The sequence below is a fragment of the Rhipicephalus microplus genome, chromosome 7 (assembly GCF_043290135.1).
Source record: "Rhipicephalus microplus isolate Deutch F79 chromosome 7, USDA_Rmic, whole genome shotgun sequence".
Lineage (NCBI taxonomy): Eukaryota > Metazoa > Arthropoda > Arachnida > Ixodida > Ixodidae > Rhipicephalus > Rhipicephalus microplus.
Window position 1 is genome coordinate 102,494,034 of NC_134706.1, and position 13,240 is coordinate 102,507,273.

Sequence of the window (13,240 nt, forward strand, 5' to 3'; positions counted from 1 at the left end):
AAAAATATAGAAGAACTTTCAAACAGCTCTAGAAATGAACAACAGTATCCATCTAGTAGAAAAAATACCAAGCCTTTCAAGAGGCGTTCATCAAGCAAACTGCAAATGCCAGCTAATGTGCTGCTATCTGTGAAGCTTTGTGAACCATCTTAATGGCGTGAAATTTGATTCTTGCGATTCTTGCTTTAGATCAAAAACCTGTATGTACTATGAGCGTCAAATGAAACCTGAACAGCGGCAAGCCTTAAAAATAGTATAGTGCGCGCCTGCCCACTGATCACTACGAACCGGCACACACATATGCTCAAAGGTGCCGAGCAAGCTGTGCGCGCCTGTCAATGGTGATAAATGGACGGCACGCACTAGGCTATCGCAAAGGCTTGCCGCTGTTAGGGTTTCATTTGACACTGATAGTACCATTCGCGCGCACACGCATGATTGTGTGTGTGTATATGTCTGTGTGCCATCTTTGAGACATTGTGAGAAACGTGTCTCGACTACAGCAGAGTGCCGTCTAGCAGAAGCAAGTGGCCACACTGCACAGTCACTGCATTACTATAAACACATCGCGCTTGCGCACGCACGGGTTCGTGTGAGTGTGTGAGTGTGTGTGCCGGTGTGTGTGTGTATGTGTGTGTGTTTGTGTCATCTGTGAGACATTGTAAGAAGCGTGGCTCGACTACAGCAAAGCGCCGTACTAGCAGAGAGAAAGGGCCACACTGCAGAGTCACTGCATTATGGCATTACTATAGATACTTCGCGTTTGCGCACGTGCGCTTTCGTAAGTGTGTGTGTGTGTTTGTGTCATCTGTGAGACATTGTAAGAAACGTGTCTCGACTACTGCAGAGCGCCGTACTAGCAGAGAGAAAGGGCCACACTGCACAGTCACTGCATTATTGCATTACTATAGATACGTCGCGTTTGCGCACGTTCGTGTTCGTAAATGTGTGTGTGTGTGTGTGTGTTTGTGTCAACTGTGAGACATTGTAAGAAACGTGTCTCGACTACAGCAAAGCGCCGTACTAGCAGAGAGAAAGGGCCACACTGCAGAGACACTGCATTATGGCATTACTATAGATACTTCGCGTTTGCGCACGTGCGCTTTCGTAAGTGTGTGTGTGTGTGTTTGTGTCATCTGTGAGACATTGTAAGAAACGTGTCTCGACTACTGCAGAGCGCCGTACTAGCAGAGAGAAAGGGCCACACTGCACAGTCACTGCATTATTGCATTACTATAGATACGTCGCGTTTGCGCACGTTCGTGTTCGTAAATGTGTGTGTGTGTGTGTGTGTGTGTGTGTGTGTGTGTGTTTGTGTCAACTGTGAGACATTGTAAGAAACGTGTCTCGACTACAGCAAAGCGCCGTACTAGCAGAGAGAAAGGGCCACACTGCAGAGACGCTGCATTATGGCATTACTATAGATACTTCGCGTTTGCGCACGTGCGCTTTCGTAAGTGTGTGTGTGTGTTTGTGTCATCTGTGAGACATTGTAAGAAACGTGTCTCGACTACTGCAGAGCGCCGTACTAGCAGAGAGAAAGGGCCACACTGCACAGTCACTGCATTATTGCATTACTATAGATACGTCACGTTTGCGCACGTTCGTGTTCGTAAGTGTGTGTGTGTGTGTGTGTGTGTGTGTTTGTGTCAACTGTGAGACATTGTAAGAAACGTGTCTCGACTACAGCAGAGCGCCGTACTAGCAGAGAGAAAGGGCCACACTGCACAGTCACTGCATTATTGCATTACTTTAAATACGTCGCGTTTGCGCACGTTCGTGTTCGTAAATGTGTGTGTGTGTGTGTGTGTGTGTTTGTGTCAACTGTGAGACATTGTAAGAAACGTGTCTCGACTACAGCAAAGCGCCGTACTAGCAGAGAGAAAGGGCCACACTGCAGAGACACTGCATTATGGCATTACTATAGATACTTCGCGTTTGCGCACGTGCGCTTTCGTAAGTGCGTGTGTGTGTTTGTGTCATCTGTGAGACATTGTAAGAAACGTGTCTCGGCTACTGCAGAGCGCCGTACTAGCAGAGAGAAAGGGCCACACTGCACAGTCACTGCATTATTGCATTACTATAGATACGTCGCGTTTGCGCACGTTCGTGTTCGTAAATGTGTGTGTGTGTGTGTGTGTTTGTGTCAACTGTGAGACATTGTAAAAAACGTGTCTCGACTACAGCAAAGCGCCGTACTAGCAGAGAGAAAGGGCCACACTGAAGAGACACTGCATTATGGCATTACTATAGATACTTCGCGTTTGCGCACGTGCGCTTTCGTAAGTGTGTGTGTGTGTTTGTGTCATCTGTGAGACATTGTAAGAAACGTGTCTCGACTACTGCAGAGCGCCGTACTAGCAGAGAGAAAGGGCCACACTGCACAGTCACTGCATTATTGCATTACTATAGATACGTCGCGTTTGCGCACGTTCGTGTTCGTAAATGTGTGTGTGTGTGTGTGTGTGTGTGTGTGTGTTTGTGTCAACTGTGAGACATTGTAAGAAACGTGTCTCGACTACAGCAAAGCGCCGTACTAGCAGAGAGAAAGGGCCACACTGCAGAGACACTGCATTATGGCATTACTATAGATACTTCGCGTTTGCGCACGTGCGCTTTCGTAAGTGTGTGTGTGTGTTTGTGTCATCTGTGAGACATTGTAAGAAACGTGTCTCGACTACTGCAGAGCGCCGTACTAGCAGAGAGAAAGGGCCACACTGCACAGTCACTGCATTATTGCATTACTATAGATACGTCGCGTTTGCGCACGTTCGTGTTCGTAAGTGTGTGTGTGTGTGTGTGTGTGTGTTTGTGTCAACTGTGAGACATTGTAAGAAACGTGTCTCGACTACAGCAGAGCGCCGTACTAGCAGAGAGAAAGGGCCACACTGCACAGTCACTGCATTATTGCATTACTTTAAATACGTCGCGTTTGCGCACGTGCGCGTTCGTAAGTGTGTGTGTGTGTGTGTGTGTGTCAAAAGATATTATGAGGTATGTACTTAGCGGTTGAAGGACGCATAATGGGACGGAGTTTGCTATCGCGTTCAACTCCTAAAGGCGAAGCTTAAGGGTCCCCCAATTTTCGGAGCTCACCTTCTGTATTAGGTACAAATATCGTGGTCAGTTCTTCCGATGCCTTCACAAATGAGAATTATTTCTGGCTGTTTTTGTTATAAGTAAACGCTTTTCGAAAGTGCAAAGGCATAACCTGGGCGTATCACTGTATGAGAGCATCGAGTTATTACATTCAGTACATAGAATAAGGTTCCACAATCAGAGACCTATTTGGCACTCCCCATTCAGTGCAGCAAGGAAGGCTACATTATTCAGACGCGTTAGCAGTAATGATGAAAACCTGCCTGCATTGACTCTCACTAAATGTACGTGTCATTTCTGAAATAAATACTGGGGGATCATCAAGCTTCGCCTTTAGGATTGGAATATGACTGCGACATCTTGTCCCTAGTGCTTACTTCGACCACATTGCGCATACTTTTATTTTGCGTTGTTTCTCGAAAAGCTTCAACTGTGGATTACGACAATGTATTCATTAAATTAGAAAGTGACTTGTGTCAGTGAAGCTTTCACATGTGGCTGCATTCTGTGTAATGGGTTGTGGGCTTTAAACCACGCGCAGTTACGCTAAGCGCCCACTTCGTGGTCTAAAGATAATGGCACGCAGTAACGAGCCATTGACTTCTGCAATGGGTGGCCTGTTTTACGTAACGAAGTTGTATTGATAATTACATCTTCTTACACCCTATCGCAATGTAAACTTCTACCACACAATATAACTGCGATCTGCAATATTACATGTATTGTCATATTGGCATGCTAGGCACGACACCCTGCTGCAGTGGTTTAGTGGTTGTGGCACTTCACTTCTGAGCCGATGGTTCTGGAATGGATTCCCGACTGCGTGGGCTGCACTTCCGACGGAGGCACAAATATTTGAGGCTCCTGTAGTTAGGGTAATTGCAAGTTCAATATCCTCAGGTGGTCGAAGTTTCTGGAGACCTCCACAACGGCGTCTGTCATAAACATTTTCTGGGTTTGGGACGTTATACCCTCAATTTTGTAATAATATAAAGGACGTGTGTGTACGTAAAACATGAGCATCGTTTTCATTTATTTACAATCAGAAAAATGCGTTTCTACTCTTTTATTTCACGCCTACTCATTTAGATCCTCGGTGATTTACACTTCGGATTGATTATTTTGGCATGTTGAAGTTGTTCCCCGTGCATTTAGCACTTTTCACTATAGTTAGCCTACCTACTAGAGGATAGGAATCAATTTGAGTTTGCCCGATTTGTCAAAATACTGGCTTTTAAGAGACCTTTGTGCCAACCAGTGTGCGTGTGTTGTTGAGAAAATGCACTACACCGGTGAGCTCGAAAAAAGAGCATGCTTCTCACAGTAACGCTTCTGTGCAAAACGTCCTGGAAGCAAAAGCACCTTTGGAAGTCAGAAATTATTGTGTCAGCTTCGCAATTTGAAAGAGTGGAGCGGCAATATGTTGCAGAAATATATGCAAGCCATTCCATAGAGGGCTGTCTAAAATTCAGAGAAAAATTGTTGTATAAAAATATTTTTGAAAGTCCACCGCCTGTGTGTAGGGTACAAATAGCCTTCTCAGGCAGTTTCCTAGCAGTTTTGGTGTGACTTGTATTAATTTATCAGACACAGAGCCACATCTACTATCGCAAGTCGCTGCTGTGGTTTTGTCATCACCCCCGCATGTGTGCTGACTTGTGCTGCGAAAAACACGTGCCGTTGAAGACTGTCTTGCAACAGCTTCTGAATTGAATGAATACTAGCTTCAAGTACGAGAATGACAGCACCTCAGCCTCAGATTTTGTAGCGAGCAGGTTTCGCTTTACCCTGAGACATCCGCAGCCGTTCATTGGTTTGTTTTGACACAGATCTGTCTGTAATCTTCGACATTCACGGGGCACTTCTTTTCGTTCGTGCCTGGCTCATGCGTGGGGCCTTACAACGTTTAAACTCGGTACGAGTACGGCTATGTCGGTCGACGATCGCGTGCGTCGCTGATTTCACTGCAATCATAAACACTGTGAATGGTCCTGCACCCTTTTACCCTGTTCAGCAACGGGAGCAACCTATGGCATCATTTAGGTCTCTCGTACGAATGAAGTTGCGATGAAAGTTTGGAACGCCAGCTCAGTGTGGCCGGGAACACGCCCACTACCTGAAGTGCACGCTGTGGCGGCGTGAGCGGGTTCAGCGCCCTCGGCAATCACGCACCTCACAACTCACGAGCAAATCAATGAGCACGCTCTATTGCAAAATAAACAGCGTCCGCAGCGTGATGCCAGTACGTTTTTTGGCACTGGCACACGCTGGAGACACTGGTACATATTTGTATTCACTGGCACTTCGCTGGGCGCACTGAGAGAAAGCTGTGTCGCACCGGTAGGGGTGTTGGTTAATCGCTGTGGTACTGGTGCACACTGTGAAGCGAAGGAAGCGCTGGAAACTTCACTGGCAAGCGCTGGTGAATACTGCAGCACGCACTGTTTCTACCAGCGCAGCATGCACATTATTGTAACGTGTGTCGTGGTTTGTTTCGATTTCGTTGAACATAAAACTTTTCATTCGACAGCACAGAGAGATGCTACCCTAACGGATACCGAGAATACGTAACTTTTGCGGCGCACGTACGTATCGCAGCAATTATAATGCACTCTTTTCGCATATGCCCCCGCGTATACCGGCCATATTCGCATCAGCCATGTATTGCTCTAACAATTCCAAGTTGCAGTGCTTGTGATTCAGGAGCTGCACGCCACTCCTAACAGAAACAGGAATTTGTTTTTGCCGCCAACTTGACGAAACGTAAATGGGCTCTCTCGATCGCTTCGCAAGGTTTACCTGCGTTGGCAAGAAAAAAAAAAGCTGTCGTTCGATTCCGCCACACCGCATAAATTAATGTCTGGCCATGCTTATCCTTCTACTTACTTCAGGTATCAGAAATGTTCCGAAGCTCAAATGCAAAATCTTCAACCATCCCAACTCACCATGTCGAGAGCGGTGTTACCCAGCGCCCCACCGAGCGAGCATTAAGCCTGTCGTGCAGGCCGCATTGGTGTATATGTTACTGGCGCTTCTTGCTTCGTGTACAAAGAATACTGAAGTGTGAGAATAACTGTAATGTATACTTTAGGAATCCATAAACCTAAATAAACTATTTTGCCTTGGGTTGATGTTCGCACAAAGAGCGCTGAAAATCGATGCGTCGCGCTTTCAGCTACGCAGGCTGCCACTGAAAGCCATGGCCGCACTTAGCCGGTACTTATCTGACTAATATGTAAGAACACGCAATTTCCAGTTGGTAGTTTGGTACAACTGCGTAAACTGACGCCCTGGCATACGTTTTCAGCGGACTGCATTAGTATTTCTATGGAAGTTTTTTATTGTTGGTATTGATATAACTGAGTATATCTGTACACTGGCACGCCCGCTGTATACTGCCAGCGGAGGCCAGAAAAACAGCTGTCGCTCAGTATTGCCATTCCATATATGCATTTCTGCCAATGATTGACTTTCTACTTCATGTACAATTAAGGTGACAGTTAGAAATGTTGCAAAGCTCAAATACAAAAACTTCAAGCATCGCAACTCAGCTGCTTCGAAAGCAGCCTTACCAAGTGCCCCGTCCTAGCAAGGCCTATCGTGCTGGCCAAATCGGTGTCAATGCTGCCGGCGCTTTTTACTTTAAGTAGGCACAGTTCTGAAGTGTAAGAATTACTGTAAAGTACCGTTAACACATCCCTCAGCCTAAATGAACCATTTCTCTACTTGCGCGGTGCCCACACAAGGAGCGGCGATGATCGATATGTCGTGCTTTCAGCAACGCAGGCTCTCACCGAAAGCTCCAGTCGGAGCACAGGAGCCGGTACTTCTCTGAATCGTATGTAAGAACACGAAAGTTTGAGTTCGTATTTAGGTACGCCTTTGTGAACTAACACACTGGCAGACTTTTTCAGTGGATTGCATTAGTAATTTTTTCGGTGGTTTCTTAGTTATCAATATAACTGCAAATATGTAATATGGTACACTGAATGTGTACTGCTACATCGTGGTTTGCACAAAAAAAGTACTCAATACTCACTCTTGTGCGCGGATATCTACCGAACAAGACAATTTAATACATCTGTACATGTTGACCAGTAGCAAGAGCAAGAACCGACTATCAAAGGAAAAAAAACTATCGGCAGCAACAGCCGATAATCTGTGGCTGCTCCTCCAGTCAATTTCAGATTTTTCAGAGTTAAGATGTGCATGCTTCAAAAACCTTTGCGCTCTTGCTTATACCCGCACGTCATTCGGCACCCGAAATTCGTTCGTCACTGTCGAATCAAGACACAATTGTTATTCGGTAAGGAATATCGCGTCAATCTTGAGTGTGCGACCTGTACACATGGAGTCAAAAGGCACGTTTTTCAATGAAATAATCATTTTACAACCCACCAGTTGCATTGTGGCGTGGCGTGGTAGAAGAAAGACCGGCGTGGTAGAAGAAGGAGAAGAAGCCGCACCGATCGGCTGCGTTCTAAAATGCTCTCTGCTGGTAACAGCGTATCGGCCAATGGCCGAGGATAATCGACTCCAATTCATGATCAAGACTCAAGCTATAAAGTCGTCCTACCACGTCTTCCAACTGATAACGACGTTTTGAATTCCGTTTTCCTTCATTGCAACTTGTGTGGTAGGCCTTACTGTGCCCCAGACTTCCGTGACGCGCTGCTTAAAATGGTGAGCACAGCGGACATTATAGGAGTTGGCCAGTATCAAATGAGCCATGTATGGATGGTTACGTGTGCAAGCAGCATGGCGAAACAGAAACTCGTCACTTGTGGTGAGCTCCGTGTAAAAGGGCTGAAGTGCATGGTGCTAGATCTGGAGACCAAGAATATTAGGTGATGTTTCTTTGTCTTCCGCCTCATCTTGAATCGCGACGTGTTGAAGAGGCGTTCCAAGCTTACGGCGTAGTGAATTCCGTTGAAACAGAGGCATGGAGATGTGCAGGAAGGAAACAATGGAGGACAACAAATAGGGACGTTGCCTTGGAGCTTAAGAACACCATCACTGTAAGCTCAATACTACACCTTATGTGAATCTATGGCCACCAAGGCCTCGTACTTATTCTCGGTAGGCCTCCACAGTGTCTTCCGTGCAAGCGAGTGGGGCATGTACGTCGACAGTGCAAAACACCGAGGTGCTTGCAGTGCCAGTGTTTTGGCCACTCGTCAGATGCCTGCGTGTCAACTTATGCCAACAAACTCCGTTCCGGCCAAGGCACAGAAGAGCAACATCTGGATCATCTTAAGGATGTCACTGAGGTACTTGATGTGACAGGAGAAGCAGCGGGAGGAGCAGAAGGTGCCTTAAAGAAAGCTGAACACTTGACCATGGATACACTTGGCACGCAAAATAACACCGCTAACGATGCAGGTGAAAGCATAAATGAATGCAATGCTGTAGAAGAACACCACTTGGAAGGCCTTAACGACAAGCCTCCTGAGAATGAGGAACAAGAAGGAATGAGTAGTGGTCAGACAAGGATGCGTCAGGCACCGGTCACCGATGAAGCAACAACGAGTGCGCCAGACACGACAGAGCAAGTTTCTTCATGTGGTCCACGTGTCACCTTCTTTGGGGAGCGAGAGACGTGCCGCCTTTGCCAGCGTTCTCAGGAAAGTGCCCCTAAAAAGTGCAAAGGAGGTAAAGCCACAGGTTGCCCTGTGGCTGAAGGTGACCTACAAAAGTTCTAAGATAGCAAAATGGCTACCGCGCTAACGTTTCTCATGTGTGTAGCGACACTCAACGTACGTGGCTTGAGGAATGCAAGGCGTCAGTGGCAGTTGCGCCACGTGCTTGAGCAGTACAACATTGATGTACTTGCAGTGCAAGAGACTAAGATTTCCGCTGCTCGTGAAGCCGATCTTGCACTGGAAGTTTTCCGAGATTACAATTTATACATCAGCCCAGCACGTGGTGCATCTGCTGGATGCTCTTTATTAGTTAGAAAGCACTTGAATCAGATTTTGACGTCACGACATGCTGATGGGGAAGAACGCCTCATTTTTTGCGACTTATCTTTTCATTCCCATAATTTGAGGTTTATCTGTGTCTATGCTCCCTCCAAAGTGAATGAAAGGAATTCTTTTTTCCTCTCTTTAACTTTGCTGCTGAACACTGACAGAACTTTTATAGTTTTTGGAGACTTTAATTGTGTTTGTGACGCGAGAGATCATTCATATATAACCAATCGTTCTGATGCAAGTGGAGCCTTACTGCAGAAACTATTGAATGACCACAATTTATTAGATGTGGGAGCGCATGCACCTTCCTCGGTGAGGTTCACGCACTTTCAAGGCATCTCTCATGCTTGGCTTGACCGTGTATATGTATCTCTAAGCTTATGGTCTCACATTCATAATTATGCTGTAAGCCCATATTTTTTACAGACCATTGCTTGGTCACTGTTTTTGGGGTCCTGCAAACTTTCGTAAAACCCCTCTAAACTGGGACCCATGGAAACTTAACGTACAGTTGTTGCGCGAAGATTGTTTCGTTAAAATTGTAAAACAATCGGTACAAGAAGTAACACAGTGTCGACAGCTGCCAATTTTCGCTCAATGGGAAAGGTTCAAAGAAAGATTCAAGTATCAGGCAATTAGTATTTCATGCGAAATTGCGCAAAGAAAGAAAAGCTGAAGGATACTATCTTTAAGATTTACTTCATAAGCTCCATACTTTTGAAAGTCAACAGCTGGGATTGTATGGGGACGAGATAAATGTGATTCGAGCACAGATACAAAAACATGATACAGATTTATACAGAGGAGCTAAGATTCGTTCCCGTGTTAGCCATTTCACTGAAGAGGAACCCACTAAAAGATCCCTCGTTGATGAAAAGAGATACGCACTTTCTAAACATATACTGCAAATTGAGTCGCGGGGTTCCCTTTGCACAGAGATATGTGAAATAAGAGCCGCATTTGAAGAATATTAGAAATGTTTGTTCACCGCTGCTGAGCTTCAGGAGAATTTTGAGGAAGAAGCTAACCGCTTCATCGCCCTTGTGCCTCAGTTACAAGATGATGATAGACTCACTGTAGATGGGCCAATAACCAGAGAGGAAATTAGATTTGCAATAACAACGTTGCAGAAAAACAAAACTCCTGGTCCGGATGGCCTTAGTGGCGAATTTTACATAGATTTTCAGGAACTTCTGATACATTTCCTTGAACAACTTTTTAAAGAGGCTTATGACCGTGGTGAACTTCCTCCTTCTTTCTATCAGAGCCATACAAAACTAATCCCAAAAAGTGCTGTACTAATCCCAAAAAGATGATGTACTATACAATGGTATCTCGCTCTGTTATAAGAAGTGCACAACCAGACTAATTGTAAATCGCACACTTTCCAATATAATAGAGGTAAATTCATCTGTACCTCAGCGATGTCCGCTGTCACATTCGCTTTTTGCAATTTATCTGGAATCATTATATTTAGGTGTGCTTCTAAAGTCTAGCATCAGAGGCTACCGATATGATGCTGAGGAAGTAAAAGTTCTAGCTTATGCAGATGACATTGCCTTCTTTTGCGCTGATAAACCCAGCGTTCAAGAAGCAGTCAACACTACTTTACGTTTCTGTGAAGTCGCTGGCGCCAGCATTATTTTGATAAAAGTAGTGGATTCTGGTAGGCATGTGGGCCCAAATTCCTTCGGTCTTCGCAAATATTCATTTGAATGCCACTCTTATGAAATACCTTGGTGTGCCTCTCGATAACTATCGTAACAGCGGCCCACACTGGACCGCTTGCGATAACTACGATCCGCCGAAAGGTGGCAACATGGCACGGACGAGAGCTTTCTATTTTTGCCAGAGCGAAAGCGTGCAATATATTCCTTGTATCAAAGCTTATTTATATTCTGCAGGTGTTGCATTGCTCTCGGGTACAAATTCAAGCCTTTGATAGGATATTTGCCTGCTTTATTTTGAGCTATTCCTGGGAGCCCATGAGAAGAGACAATCTTTTTCTTTCACTTGAAAAGGGTGGCCTCGGCCTTCTGCATTTGTTCGTGCGACAGTTGGTGTTGCGATTTTTTTACCTCAAAGATGTGTGCCACCCATTTCTATTAGCGGTTTTTTGTGACCGTCTATGTTACCACCTTCCTTTTATTCATGTAACAATAAGCGTTGCTAAGGAATTGCCTTTGCGGGGATTCCTAAAAGAAATTGTTGATACTGTCAGTTTTTTGAAAGGCAGGTTTACCTTGGAGTATTTGTATACTATTGACTGAACAAATTTAACCTCTGCACTTGTGAATAACCTTTTCCCCGATTATGTTTATCGAAAGTCATTATCACTTCTGCCTGGTCACGATGTATTATTGCGTGTACCTAGAATGTGTATATCTCCTTCAGCGAAAACATTTTTCCTTAAACTGCCCACTTCCCCGCTGCCAGTGAAAACGTGGCTAAATGAAAAATCAATATACGTACCCTGGACAGTGAATTGTAGATTCTGCAACCAACCTGAGACTACAGAGCATTGTTTTATTGATTGTCGTGATACTTTACATTTTGGGGACATTCTAAAAAGAAGGTTAAGAAAAGAACTTCCAATCACAGCTCATGGTATTAGGTTCCTTCCGTTCAAAAAGAGTCTGACTGATAATACTTTTTACGACTTGTTTATGTTGTTGGGACTTTATTCATTATGGAAAAATTGCATGATCGATAGACACGCCGAGTCACTACGGTCGATGAGATCTGTCTTCCGAGAAGCAGCTGCTCAAGTGCGCAGTGTTGTCGAGACTTATGAACCCGTTCCGGAGTGGCTTCCCGTTCTTGACACTTGTGTGTGTTTGCCTGACTTCTGATGAAGTATGTTCTGTGTAATCTACTGGTAATAATTTAATTCATTGAAAGAAAAAAAATTTTGACGTGGCGTAGTGGGTAGTGTACTCAGTTCGTAATCAAGAGGTGGCAAGTTCAAATCTTGTGAAGCAGCGTTAATTTTTTCCTTTTGTTATTTTCTAAAGTGAATGCGCACTATTTTGCTTATATATATATATATATATATATATATATATATATATATATATATATATATATATATATATATATTTATTTATGGAGAATGGGCACCCCTGTTTGAACCACGTGAAGCCATTTTGCGCACAGTACTGGGACGCTGCCGCTCCAGCGTCCCAGTCCCTGTGCTGGGAAGCACTGGTGCCAGCCCCATACTAGGCCCATAATCAAGCATGGCGCTGGACGCTTGTACCCAATGGCGCTGGTTTTTGCAATAGGGCGAGAACGACCATCTATCGCAACAAGACAGGGTCAACTACCGCAGACACGACGTGAAGACTGAAGAGCAAACTGTGGTCACAGTGGGTGAGTTGGCCTCACATTTCGGGTTTATCAAGCCGTTCAACGAAACCTATATAAACAAGATACTGAAGTCAGCAATTACTCGTGTTAGTAAACTGAATGTTTCCACAAGGGTTGCCGCTGAATATTCCGCATTTGAAAATATATTTAGGGAAAATGCTGTTAGTTCCTTTGGGGTAAACGACCCTTGCTCTAAGTGCTAAGAAGAGCTGACATTGAAGCTGACATTGAAGCTGGGATAACGAGTCAGTTGTCGATGCCATAATTTAGGAATGCCTCCAGCACAAACAGGCTAAAATTGGGCGCATATCATGTGGTCGAGCATCTTCCGAGGACCGTGCGACGTCCTCCTGCCTCGACCCATATGGTCTACCAGATGCCTGTGACCACTTAACGCGACTCAACAGGCGTGAACTTGAAGAAGCCGATCCATCTACAGCTTGACGAACGTTCCCTGATCCCCTTCCTTGAATCACCTTGCCCCTAGTTTAATGAGTTTCACGGCTAAAAACTGTGAGCTTAACAATTTGCCCTACATAACCACCTCCCCATACCACCTTCAAGCCACAATTCATCCCAGCACATTCTTTCGCGTTTGACTCTCCATCAAAGTTCCGCAATTTGTCCGCAAGGCAAACGCACGATGAACAAGCCTATCTACTTCTTGTGTTACCGTAACATGGACATTTCTTGTCATTGCAGAAGTCGCAGGGGTCCTGCACAAGCTTCTACTAGTACCTTCAATGCGCGTCCCGCTTGTAGTCATGAGACCAGCAGGGAACATCATGCCCATGAACCTG

General features: G+C 45.0%; 1 protein-coding gene across 1 annotated transcript in view; it reads left to right on the plus strand.

Annotated features, from left to right (window-relative positions):
- LOC142767584 (uncharacterized) overlaps positions 1-13,240 on the plus strand; it is a 94,497-nt gene that overhangs the window by 48,195 nt on the left and 33,062 nt on the right. The window lies entirely within an intron of this gene.